The following is a 13628-nucleotide window of genomic DNA, read 5'->3' as shown; positions in this document are numbered from 1 at the left end:
CATGGATGGCACTACTTAATGAGCAGTGCTAGCAAACACGTTGATCTTCACTGTCTGCAACATTGCCACCCTCCTATACATGAACAGTGAGACGTCAGTGAAGCTCTGAGCATAATGACACCCCCACAGATCATTAGCAAGGCTGCAACTTTCATCCCATGGCCAGGGCTCAGCCTCAGGAGCTACCAAGGTGGGTGACAGAAGCTGTCATCCTTTCAGACATGAGCTCTCCAGGGAAAGGGTCAGGCTTTTTACTAGTGATTTCCCCAGACATTTGCTGGCAGAAGAGAAATACTGAGCTCAGAAGTGTTGATGTCTTGGAGATCGGCAGGGCAGTTGCACTCTTTCACCCGTTCCTCATTCCCTCCGCTGTTGTCCAGCCCATTTTCATGCAGTTGTGTCTTTTGGTGGCACCCCAGCCCCTGCCACAGCCAGGCTTCTCCTGCCTCAGCCACCTTGAGCTCCCCTGGACCATGTCCTGGTGCTATCCCTGTGTCCTCAGCAAGCTTGCACAACAGTTTCTAGCTACCAGTTACAGTTGGTGTGTGTATGCGTCCGTGTTTGTGCAGCTACGACTGAACACATCTTGCAGAATGCAGCAAGCAAAAGAAATTAGGGGATGTATTTCTATCAAAATGATGAGTATCTAAGATATACAGAGACTACGTATTTTTATTGTTGTTTTGGTGGCTGTAGGATATACATTGCAAGTTTTTCTCTTCCAGTTGATCCCCGTGTATTTTTTTCAATCTGGGAGATGCTCTCACTGATGTTCACACGAAAGAAGGCAGAAAACCCTGGCAGAATTCACTGTAGGATCTCAAGGACACTCTAGAAGACTTTGGGAGTTAGGACATTAATACTAAAGCAAGAGGTCCACCAACACATACTCAAAGCAGAAATAAAAACCATTTCATCATTGTGACTTGTGATTCATTACCTAGCTGTAACTGCATTAGGCAGAACAGCATTCTTCCAAGGCTGTATCAGTCTCCAGGGACTCCTGCGACGCAGGGCAGGGAAGCTGTTTCAGAATCTCCAAACTTCAAAACATATTTTAGGAATTAAATAACTTCAGCCCTTGTCCACAGTATAAACAGTCGGCTTTTCTTCTTTTTCCAGTGGTAAGGGTTGAGCCAGTATAATGGAGAAGTCTGCTAGAGAAGTCCGCTCGCCTGTTGCGGGAAGGTTTACTCAGTGCGAGGAAGAAGAGCAGAGAGCAGCAACATCATTAACAGGCAAGCTTGATGAGTCCTGCCACTGAGAAGTGGCAGCGAAGGACTGAAGGGAAGGAGGTGTGGGGGGCAAGCGATAGATAATAGGAAGGGAAGACAACCACATTGCACTGGGGATATTGTTGAAGGAATGCTTATTTTAACCAGGAACAGTCAAGTAACTCACTAAGCTGGAGCTGTTTTGAGGAAGCCCCCAAATAAGATATTTTACAGCACATCATTACTGAGTGTTGTCTTTGCTTTTTGGCCTCCAAAACCTGAACCTATAAGAATATTTCCCAATATATCCCATCTAGCTAGATTGCTACCATCTCCTCTAAGACACTATTGGCCTTGGAAACACTGATGAAAATTACTGAGTACCTTCAAGGCGTCTGAGCAGCTAAGTTACACTTTACTCTCTACCTGTCAGCTATATTCTAGGTAAAGGAAACAGCAAAAACATGAGCTGGCCTCATATTTCTCCATCCTTTAAATCTCACTGCATGCTGTCTCTGGAATGGTAAGCATCACTTTTGCCATTAAAGTCTCCTTTATAACCTACTTTTTCTCTAACCATTAATAATAGAGATCTTAGGCACAAAAAGATGGATTGATCAGCATTCAGAGGCCCTCAGCGCAGACCCTTGCTCAAATTAATTCCCGTGCTATTGAATTCTTGTCAGCAGAGTTAGCCATGAATTAATGTGGCCAATCACTATTTGGCAGAAGTCTCCCAAGCAAGCTGATTTGCACTAATGTCATCAGTGTTTTTTTGAGAGGCTGTTCTCAAACCTAAGCACGTCTGACTTTCCCTTTCTTTCGTTATAATGCTAGTCTGTGGCACTTACTTGGTTCCAGTATCTAGACGGTTTGCCTTGCACCTAAAGCAAAAAAAAGCAAATCAGATCAAGCTTCTCCCTTAGCATCCTGAGATGCTGTCATAGAGACACCGGCAATTTCATCCTTCTTTTCTGCCAATGGTATAGGTGGCCTGACACAGTGACACAGTGCTGTGAGCTAGGTCTCACTGTGCACCAACAGCCTCCTGGGAGCACAAGCAGGTGGCTTCGGGTGACTGCAGGAGCTGGTCCTGCAGATGTACTCTCAAGCATATGCTTTACACTTGGCGGATCTGAGCATTTGTTTTAGTGAGTAAGCCCTTATGTAACAGGAGTGACATTTCTTAGATGAAATGGTCAGGATTCCCTTGCTTAGATATGGTACCTCCATATTCTTTGTTTTTTTTAATCTATGGTTTTCTCCACTGTCTGTTTCTTTGAGAGTTTAGTAGCTAATTCTCTGGATATTGTCAGATGCACTCACTTCCATTGGATGATTTTTAAGCACTCTTACTTTTGAGATATATTTTTTCTGTTTTAATTATTTGATACTCTTACGTGTATGCTAACATAGTTTCAAAAAGATATGAGTATTTGCATTTTGGGGGTTTTGATTTTAGCTTATTATCCTCTCAGTGATTATCAGGCTATTATACTTTTGCCTGGGATATACTTGTAAACTCCCCTCTTCCTCCCGAAATCTCTTTGCCTAGCTTCAACTATTATGGCTTTTAACTCTCATTTTTTCCTGCTAGCGGTAACTTAGAGAATGTTCTTGTGTAGCTGCCCCCTCTGTTTTCCAGTTCCAGAACAGTTCATTTCTTAACCTTAGATTTTTTGAACAGTCCCTTGTGAAGCCACATTGGTGTTTGTCTTGATCTTTGCATGTTTTTTTCAAAGGAGTTGTAATTTGTTGCACCCTAATTCCAGATTTGTTTTTAGAATTCCCAGCCTGTTTTCACATCCTTGGATTTGAGTACTTCTTTTCATTGTATCCAGCTCACTAAGACCCTGATTTAGCTAAGCACTTAAGGATGTGCTTAATTTAAAGAGTGCTTAATTTAAAGAATGTGTATAATCCCATCCCTGTTCAACAGAACACATATATCAGCTGCAGTTCCAATGGGACAAAAGCACATGCTGAAAGTTACTGTAAATTTGTAAAAATGTCTATTCTTGAAATCTAATCCTGCAGTACTACTGCTGCTGCACCTTCTGGCTCTTAAACAGTTTTTCTAAATTAAACAAAAAGAGATTTTGCAATAATCAGTTGTTTTCATCCTTTCATTTTAATGCTGCTTCTTACCTTGTGGCTTTTTAGATCACTGGAGTTTTTTACATCCTCCTGAGAGAAGTAAGAGCATGTTTTACCACATTGGGATGACAATGTGTCACACTCTTGAAAAGCAATAGTCTCTTTATTCACAGTAAGCGAAATGAAGCAGACATTGTAGACTTCCAATTTCTAACCAACAGGAATTTTGTTTGGTGTGGAATCTGCAGAAATCAACTGTGAAGACTCAAACTTACACATCCCCTCCAGAGTTCAGGCTGAGAGACTGCATAGAGCCCATATGCTCTCAGGCTCTTTAGTTCCTCTCTCTAGTCAGGCAATTTTTTCCCCTTCTTGTAGGAAGTGACACCTGCCAGGCACACAAAAAAACAGGTTTCCATGAGGTCAAAGAGTGTGGAGAGGCCACACGTGCCACACAGCTGGTGCTCCCCACTTCCACGCTCCTAGGCTCTGCTACCCCAGCGTAATTTGTCCCTTTCTCTTCGTGAGAGCCAAATGAATGTTACAGCTGTCTTGGAAGAACAAAGTTCTGATTCGGCAGTATAGGGCTGTCCTGGTGAGTTTTTATTTTCACCCCAGGCTTCTCAAAGTACTCAAATTTACTCTAGGAGCCAAATGAAAATTGAAAGAAAATGGAAAGGAAGTGGTATGACAGAGCAGCAAATCTTCTCATTACTAGTGAGCTTTGCATTACGAATTAACGCTGATAAAGTAAAGACAAGGCTTAAAGAAGCAACTCTGAGCTCCTGCAGTCAATCAGCTTCAGCACTTACAGTTTCACTCAGTATCTCCTAAGAAATACGTTGTTTTACTTCCTGGCTAAATTGTTGACTTGGAGTGGAACATGATTTCCAGGCAAAGGGCAAAACAGGGCACAAACTTGTTTGATTCCTGGCTCAGTGTCTTCTCTTTGGCTTAAACAAAGCTTCAGTTTAAATTATTTTGCCTTTTTTTTCGGGTAGGTTTGTCTCATGTTTCAGTATTATCTATTAAAAATATTGTCCAGCTTGATACTATCACACACACCCCAACAGCACTTTATCACTTACTGTCTTTCAACACGAACAGGGATTTTTCTTGATGTTAATGGAACTGCAACCAAAGCCCCTCTGGATGGAGAAGTAGGCACTTCCTATGGCGTGAGATTAGTCTAAATTGAGCTTGAGTTGCTTTTCTTTTTAACAAAATAAAACAATTTTCTTAACATATGAAACGATTCAGAAGAATCTGCAGGCTACAAAGCAGGGTAATGTCTCTCAGATGGTATGGTTACCCAGACAACAGGAAAACCTTGCAATTGTACAAACAAGGTATAGCATTGCAAAACTGATAATGTAGTAAGTTATCTCTCTTCCAGGGAATAAAGGGTAAGGACATTGCAATCAGCAGCCAAACTTGGATAACGCGAGATATAACATATTAAATAAAGATGTTTAACATTTCTTCATAATAAAGTAGAGAAGTCATAAATCACAAAGCACTGAATCCTTTGGGTACAACAATTCTATGAGTTTGAAGACAAAGAACATATCAAGTTTCATTCTCATTCTCATTCTAATTTCTGAGCAGTAACCCTGAGGTCAGAGAGAAAGGTGAGAGTCTATGGAGCTAGGCATTCAATGCGGAAGAAGCAATTTTGGTTTGGATTGTTTTGATTTGTTAAAAAAAGATCCTGCTGCCTGAGTAATTTTGAGGCTTTTGCCTTGTATATCTAAAAGAAAAGAAAAATTGTTAATACGTTAAGTAATTTGGGGATTATTTTGTAACTGAGATTGCCCTGTAAATTGATCCACTCACTTTCCCTATGAAAATGCTGTCTTCCAAGAACTAATTACTGAGTCATTCTGTTCCTGTGTCACCGAAGTACAGTTTCTTTTCACTTCCAGGCTGGGTTTTTTTGTTGTTTACATGAACTATTCCTGCTTCTCCCCACTAACACACTTAAGCTGCTAAAGAAAAAGGTAGAATGGACAATTTAGAGTGACCTGACATCTTGCATCAGAAGAGAATTAGTAAATTCTAATAACTGTCTGGGTTTTTATTCGCTGTCATTTACCTGATAATTTCAAAATACTTTTGAACCATTAAAGCTTTACAACATCCCATGAGGTCGATAGTTTTACCTTCTTTCACAAACAGTAAAAATGACGCAGAAATAGCTTAGTTACAGTGCCGCCGGTCATAGAGCCGGTGACAGAGAGGGGCCATAAACGAGCTGATAACTCTATAATGTTCCAGGCATTAGACAACACCACCTCCTTCTGGAATGAAAAGTCATCAACACAGTTCCCTGATTCAGGTGAAAATCATTACAACTTCTTGAAAACAAGTAGTACACAGTGTTCCCTAAAAACTAGAAAAGAGAAGGTGAACTATGACATTTGTAATGCTCATACAGCATATTTTCAAAACTATATTAAAATAAAAACAATCAGATGTTTAGATATTGTTTGAAAAGATACAGAGGGGCACATTAAAAAAGCCTCTGCACCTTAACCTCTGAAATTTCCCAGGAGCAGGGCAGGTAGGAAGAGCTTGTATTTGCACCAGAACGTTCCCTGGCACAAAGAAACGGCCAGGGGACACTCGCACCGCCAGGACGCCAGCTGAGGTACACAAACCTGCACAAATATTGCCCCGATCAGGCTGGGGAGAGGCAGCAGCCTCACTGCCGTGGAGCAGAGCCCCCCATGGGCTCATTTCTCCACTTGCTGGTTCGCTTTTGCAGCCCACAAGGCTGCTTCCAGTACCTGGAGGCAGCTGTATGGTCAGATAGATATATATAACTACCCAGTCCACCTGGCCAAGTGCCATGAGTGGGCTTCTGAGAAAATGATTTTGAGACTGCTTTTGATGTTTCAGACTTACGGGGATACAACTATCTATGTCGATTGCCTCCAGAACTCAAAACGTATATTTGGAGCTAAGATCCTTCTAGTGTCATTATTATCATGACAAACACTGAAAAGAGTCCAAAACATTATTGCATAAGATTCAAGTGTTTTCCTGGCAGTGACTGCAAGAAATATGAAAATGTTGAAACAGAATTTATTCTCAGTTTCAACATCAACTCTCAGAAAGAGTCAACCAGCAGTGGAATTTCAAGGAAAAAAATCCTATAAAAACTAATAGCTTTTTACTCTGTCAGCAGATGATTAATTCTTGGTGCTGGAGGTGAATCTGAGTGATTTAGAAGAGTTCTGGAAGTCATGAAGAAGCAAGTGAGATTTCGATAAAGGCTTAATCATTCTATTCTCAGTCCTTGCTCTGTCCAAATCTCCACTGATTAGAAGCCAGCAAGAATTTTTCCTTAATAAAGGCAAAGGAAAACATGAAGATAATCTTGGTTTGCATCTTGGGATCTCACATTAACAGGGAAACTAAGACAAGACAGATTAAAAGCAATTTTTTTTTTCCAAAGTCAGATGCCTAACGTTAAGCACCTAAATCTGTTTTTTGAAACTGGTGTGTACGTTCCCAGAGCCAATATAAACTGGCTGCTTGGGGCCTCTGAAATGTATGCCACATAGTCTGACACATAAATTTGGAATGATGAGTTTAATTAGAGTGACCTAAGTTTAAAAACTTTCTCTAAGCAATTCACCAGTGATTACAGAAAAAAACAAATCCCGCATCTCCTGTCTCCCTATTTCTATGCTTTAACCACAAGAACATGCAAAATATCCCCTAACTCCAGCACTTCTGAAAAATATGTTCCCCAAGCTAACACTAACTTTCAATAGTTAGTGCAAAGAAAGCCAAAATCCGTTTATCTTAACATTCATGATATTTCTAAAGCAACAACCTGGTGCAAAATAATGGAGAAAGAAGCTGATTTGAAAATATTGCCTGAACAACCATTTATAATAATGAATGAGCTTTAAAAACCTTCTGTGTTAGAGCTGAGAATATAGAGGTGAAAGCATACAATACTTTATCATCATTCTCTTTAGATCAAAAAAAAGTACAACTTCATTTAAGTATTTAAGTATTAAGAATACGATATTGACCCAGTAAGTTGATGGATTTAGAACACTCTATTGTAATTTTCTGTATTTAAATATATTTACCATTTTTTATTAAGCTGTCCTCCAAACATCTGGAAATTTTCATTAAAAAAAAAAATCTGTCTTTTTAACAAGCAGTAGAATAGCCAAAGCTTTTTCTTGCCAATCAAAACATTCCCAAATACTGATTCAATTTTTCCAAAATTTTGTAAATATTTTTGAAAAATCCTCATGGTCTTTTTTACTTTTTTTTTTAATGGAAAAGTTTGGTTGAAGTAACAGTGCCATTGCAGACACAGAAAGAAAAAGCCGGTTGCTGAGGGAGATATTCAGCTGTCTTAATATGCATTAACCATTCTCTTTCTGTATTCCCCTTCATTCAGTCTGTATTTTTTCACTTCTGCAGCAGATAGGTGCCTCCTAGAACAAACGGCCTGATTCATGTCGGGAGTAGCTCCATCCCTATGCAGGGGATTTGGTGAGATGCTATGGAAAAATAGCTTGTGAACACCTAATTAAAGACTAGAATAATGCAAGCATTAAGTAAACTTTACTCAGCACAGGAGATTACGTTAAGATGGCACAGCTTATTCAAAAAATTTGTACCAAATTCTTACCAATCTTTATATCCTTCACCTTGCCATTTTGTGGCTACCTTTTGTCTCATTTCTGCCACTCCACCCTGAAGGTCCATCCATTTCCTCCGGGATGATATTCCAGTCCTTCCCTCTACAGACAGTGACTCCCAGTTTGTTTCATCAACCCATGTTTTTAGCACACTGTGCCTTCTGATGACAAAGTTATCAATGAAACTATTAAATCAAACACTTTCCAGATGGCCCATGAGGAATGCCACCACTCTTCCCTCCAGCTGAACCCTTGCCCTTTCAGGCTGCAGCACCGTTGTCTCTTCATTAACCTGTTCCTTACCACTTGACAGTCCTCCTATAAATCCCCATCTCGTTCAGGTTATTTCACAGTCTCCCACACAGCTCAATAGCACTGAAGCCCTGCTGCATGAAATCTCTACGCTTTACTTGCTTGGAAAAGAAATGATCTTGTCAAAGAGAGATATCAGTTAAGTCTGGTACATTTTACATTTGATAAACTCCTGCTGCCTTTTTTCCCTATTTTCTATGTGCCTTTCTATCTCTATTCTCTCCCTTAAGACTTGTTCTAAATCCTTGCATACTACTGAGGTGATACTAATGAGCTGCCCAGATTTTTTTTTCCGTTCCTTCAACAGAAGGTGTTACATGCCCTATCCCCCAGTCATAAAAACCCTTGCGACCAGACTTGCAATTTCCTGTGCCAGTTCTTGAACTACCATGAGATGGACATTATCCAGTCACTCTTCCACTGCAAACACTTTCATTTGCACTTCTGAACCGTTATTCCTGTCTACCTTTGTCTCCATAATCTGCTTTATAAAATATAGCCTTATTATAAAATGGAAGTAAAGCATTACTTAGTTTGGAAGTCAGAGTTACCTTTATCTTCATTCCCTCCTTATTTGACTGTGGGGAAGGGGTATTTTTGACCCAGCTTCTAACTAGACCCAAGAAGTACATTCATTCTGGATACAGTCTTGTCTCTAGTGACAGATCCCAACATCTGTCTTTAAAGAGTTCATATAAACTGTTGATGGCAATGACTATAGCTTGCATTATGTTATTTGGCAGGAAGGTTGCAATACTTATGCATGTTCAAATTTGAAGCTTCTTTGCTCTGGAACTGCACTGGCCGATACAATGGTAATCATCTAAAAATAACATTTGGTCCCAAAGAGAAAGGAAAACCACTCCAACATTGATTTCAGCTTCCAATATATTTTTGTCATTCTGAGTACCCATCTCCGTAAAAATAGACCAGAAACCATTTCAATGAATAGCTACCTCATGCACTGTAGTGTTCTCAGAAAAGCGCAGTCTGGAACCCACGGCAGAATAGCCCCAGCTGGGCTGATGTGCCTGGGACCAAATCTCGCATTTCTGTGCAGCACTTCACCCCCTACCAGCTCACCCGGAGCCAGCACGGCGTGCTGTAGCTACATCCTATGGTTCCTGCAAGCAGTGTAGCCCCATTCCAGTCACCACTTGGCAAACAAAACAAGCGCACATAGAAAATAGGGGAAAAGTAGGGAGAGTTTAATGTTTGTTTTATGTTTCTCACTGGGAGAGCCATAAGGACTATACATTAAATCCCTGAAGCCCTCTTCCAAATCCTTCTGCTTGAACGTATATGGAAGATCCTCCCTTCTCTGTCTCAAGCTCTTTCCATCTTCACCATGCCAAAACCCCAGATCAAGTCTCATTCAAGGAATAACACAAGGAGCAATTTCAATGTATTTAATATCTGTAATCAAGTAACACTGTGCTCAGTATATTCCAGAGCTTGGGAATGCTTACGAAGTTGCCACATACCTTTCAGTGCGCTGCAGAACTCTGCTTTGGACTGCCAAAGAAACTGGAGGTTCTTGCCATAAAACTGAGGTCCAGTGTGTCACTGAGCGCACATTGTTTTGTCTAATTTGAATCTGGAAAAAAATTCTATGCTTTTTCAGAACTGGTGAGTAACCATTGAGAGACCAGATTTGTGTCTCCATGTTAGTGCTGAGAGATTTTCAGGGGGTTTGATTCTCTAAGAACCTTCTGCCCCACGATACCACCTCCTCTCCTAATTTCGGTACATTAAATTTAATTTAAAAACACCTGAGGTACAGGACACTTTTCTTCCTCACATCACTCCTCTGAGTGACCGATTGCTTTTAGCTTCTGTAAGGGTTTTATGAAAGACTGAGAAAGCAGACATCCCCATGACAATCTCTGTAATGCATTGGTCAAAATGGCATATTTTTAGCCAATGCCCAGAATGTTCTATATTTAAACTAAATTGTATGTCTGTGAACTATATTACCATGACAGTTGCCTAACTTGGCAGTGAAGTGATTGTGGTCCGAGGTGCTACATGCAGAAGCAGAGCTGGCAGACAGACCTGGCATCAGGACCTCCTTGGTACAAGGCACTCTGGAGAGCTCCAGGGCTTCTGAGGGCGTTAGCAACACACGGGCACGAGAAATGCCCTGTGGAGTCAGACCAGCCACCTGTCTAGGCCTACAGCAGCAGAAGGAGATGCTATGCAGGGGAGCGCTCGAGCCTGGCTGTCTTCTGCAGGTCATTCTTCTCATATACCCCAGCAACCATCACTATCAGGGTTCACGTTTGCCGAGTCCTTTGGTATCCATTTATGGACCTGTTGTCCACGGATTAGCTAAATCCCTTTTTGAATCTGCTGATGCTGTCTGGTCCCTGTCACAGAGTGCCTGCTGTGAAAAGAAGTATTTTCTATAGCCTCTTAAATCAATCTCCTGTGAATTTCACTGAACGCCTGCATGTCTCAGATTGCAGGATTTGGTGACAAAACAGTTCTGCATTCATCTTACCCACTGCCTTCAGAATTTTTTTAACTTTGATCATATCCCCCTCTGCTCTCTTCTCTCCAAACTGAAGAGTCCTAGATGTTTTAGTCTCCCTCCCTTAATCATCCCTAATCATGCCATCATTTAATGATTTCAGTTGCCTTTCTCTGCATCTTTTCTAACTTCACTACGTCCTTCTTGATCTGTGGAGACCAGAGCTACACACCATACTTGGGTTGTGGGCATCAAGGGGCGCTTTGGTCAGAATGAAAAAGCAAGCTGATAGGACAGACATGTGGGGTACAGTAGCTGTTTTAAGTATGTGTGCAAATATAAATGCACTAACACATCTAGCAGAGCTTACTCAATTCCTGTTGTTGCAATTATGCAACACATCACTCTTTTTGGATTGGTAATGTACACCTCTGTATTATGATCTAAATAGCACTAGTGACCAGACAAAGCAAATTTAGTCATTTTAATTCCTTGAGGTCGCCTCGAAGAGTCTCTCTAATTAGAAACAATGAACAGGCAGCACTCTTTATATTAGAAAAAAAAGAGACAGGTAATAAACGCGCATACAAAGATCCCTAGCAAAACTGACTTATTAAAAGGTATAGTTAAGCCTGGCTTGCATATGTTATCAAGCAGTGACAAGCGATCAGAAAATGGTTCTAAGCTGGCAAGGAGGGAGTCTCCTATTTTTCGTTGAAATGGAGAGAAACCCAATAAAGGAAACTTTCTGGCAAGGAAGCGATAAAGCCCTGCGCGTTTCTGGAAATCCTCCGGGGGTGTGGGAGCTGTACCCCAACAGCCCGTGGCTGCGCCAGCAGAGGCAGTGCCCAAGGAGACTCCCCCTCCCGCGATGCCCCTCATCTCCCCTCACCAGTACCTCTCCTGAGGGTGCAGGCGGGGGCTGCAGCACCAGCAGGGGTACAAGCTGAGCTGTCAGTCAGGGACGTCCGCGCGGTTGAGAAGCAACCTAACTACAACAACCACGAGGCAATAGAGGAGTATATCCACATCAAAACTTTTTTTTTTTGGCAGTCCATTTTTTTGTGGAATACTGATATTTTCCAGCAGACAGTTTTCTTGGAAATAGGTGTTTGGTTGAAAACGCAATTCTCTGCCAGAAAGCAGGTTTCGTGAAGAATATTGACAGACCTTCTTCCAATTTCCTGCTCAGAAAAGCCTTTATCTGGCCTCTGGTCCCTCTCTTGCTGTCCCTGGACTCACGTACCCCAGTAACTTGTGACTTGCAGAGAGCGACCTCCCACGCTGATTTCTAGCTTCTGTCCTGTCAGCAGAGAGAAAAAGAGAACTCAAGGAAGGCAGAATCCTTAAGAAAGATACAACAAAGAATGAACAGAGACAGGCAACTAACAAGTGAAATACTATAAAATGATATTGTCAGATGTTCTCAAAAATGACCCACAGTGGAGATTTGGCCAGTCATACAGAGCTGGCGCTTCTTATTCCCAGCTATTAAACTGTTATGAAGCTAAAATTGCATGAAATAGTTTCCTAACTTTACTTTTCCATGTATATAATAGCCATCCACACCACAAGGGTGTTTCACAACTGCAGAATGGGAAGAGGAGATATACACAAGACACTCTCTATTAAAATGTGATCCATGCTATGAAAAACAAGTGAAAATTCTGGATCTGACCTAACTGTGAAGTAATTTCAAGTGATAATAAGATACTAACGATGAATTTGTTAAATCTGGAGTACATGTGGAACTCATCTGAAGTGTACAGCAGAAAAAAATAAATACACTAAATCCAGAAGTGATGCAACGTGACATTTTGTCCAGAAGCAAATAGCTAAGGACAGTTTAGCCTGCAATTATATTATTGTATATGTAACCTTGGGAAAGAATTTAAGCGCATGTTAATATTTTTTGTTTATATAATAGTTCAGAATATTTCAGAGCATTCTCCTCCTCTATTTAGAGGCACCAAAAGTCACACTACCAGCTACAGCACAGTGTCTACCAGCCAGAGAAGAAATACACAAATGGTATTTTATAGTCTTTTAGCTTAGGAAAAAAAAAAAAGATCAAAGTTTGGTTTCATATACATGGCAACTATTTTGAATCAATCAACTGTTCTCAATATTCGCACGTTCAAAAAATGGCTAGCTCCAATCCTTACTGTAAATGTTTTATAAATATGTCTGTATCAGGACTAGTTAATCTTCTGAAATTTTTTCCAACTCGGCATTTCTATGATTTCATCCCACCAAGTATGCGTTGCCTTGTTCTGAATCAAGCTCCAGTATGCCCAGACTGTCCTTCACAGGTTCTCTCTAATCTCTTCTTGAAAGATCTCAGTGACAGCGATTCAGGTACTTCCCAATCAAGTCTGTTACAAAACATAAGCCTTCTGGATATGTCTACAAAGTGTCTCTGTTTTCCATTTAATACGTATTTTTCTTTTCTTTTTTTTTCTTTTTTTTTTTTGGTAGTTCTTTGCAATTTTCATTACTGGCATTTGCAGACATGATTTTGCAATAATTTATCCCATTCTTAGGCACTGATTCCTCCCCGTTCACTGCATAAGGAACTTAGGTCTTTAACAAAGATTTCTTTGTTCTATTCCCAAAACTAGGAACTTAAGGTCAGGTGTAGAGATGTTGATCATTTAAGAAACATGATGGATCTGGGCATAAGTGCCTCCAGTAACATAAAAGTTATTTCAGAAAAAGGTACAGTTTGAAGTGCAAATAGGAGCATTTCTATGATAAGCCTATGGCTAGACAAGTCTGCAGTGGCTAAAACAGTATAACACTCTGCAGTGGTTAGTTTTTGGAGAAAGCAAGCTAGACGCATCCTCCTCAACATCAATG

General features: G+C 40.7%; 1 long non-coding RNA gene across 3 annotated transcripts in view; it reads right to left on the bottom strand.

Moving 5' to 3' along the window:
- Positions 1-6896: 6896 nt before the first annotated feature.
- LOC104145544 (uncharacterized) overlaps positions 6897-13628 on the bottom strand; it is a 57667-nt gene continuing 50935 nt past the window's right edge. For 2 of the 3 annotated variants that reach the window (XR_011140996.1, XR_694358.2), the window contains one exon: positions 9526-12072. This is a non-coding gene — a long non-coding RNA (uncharacterized lncRNA). Of the gene's footprint in view, positions 12073-13628 lie in introns of all 3 variants that reach the window. The other variant, XR_011140995.1, reaches the window with a different exon arrangement.

This window comes from Struthio camelus, chromosome 4, assembly GCF_040807025.1.
Source record: "Struthio camelus isolate bStrCam1 chromosome 4, bStrCam1.hap1, whole genome shotgun sequence".
NCBI lineage: Eukaryota > Metazoa > Chordata > Aves > Struthioniformes > Struthionidae > Struthio > Struthio camelus.
Note: the sequence above shows the minus strand (reverse complement) of the source record. Positions and strands in the feature narration are given on the sequence as shown.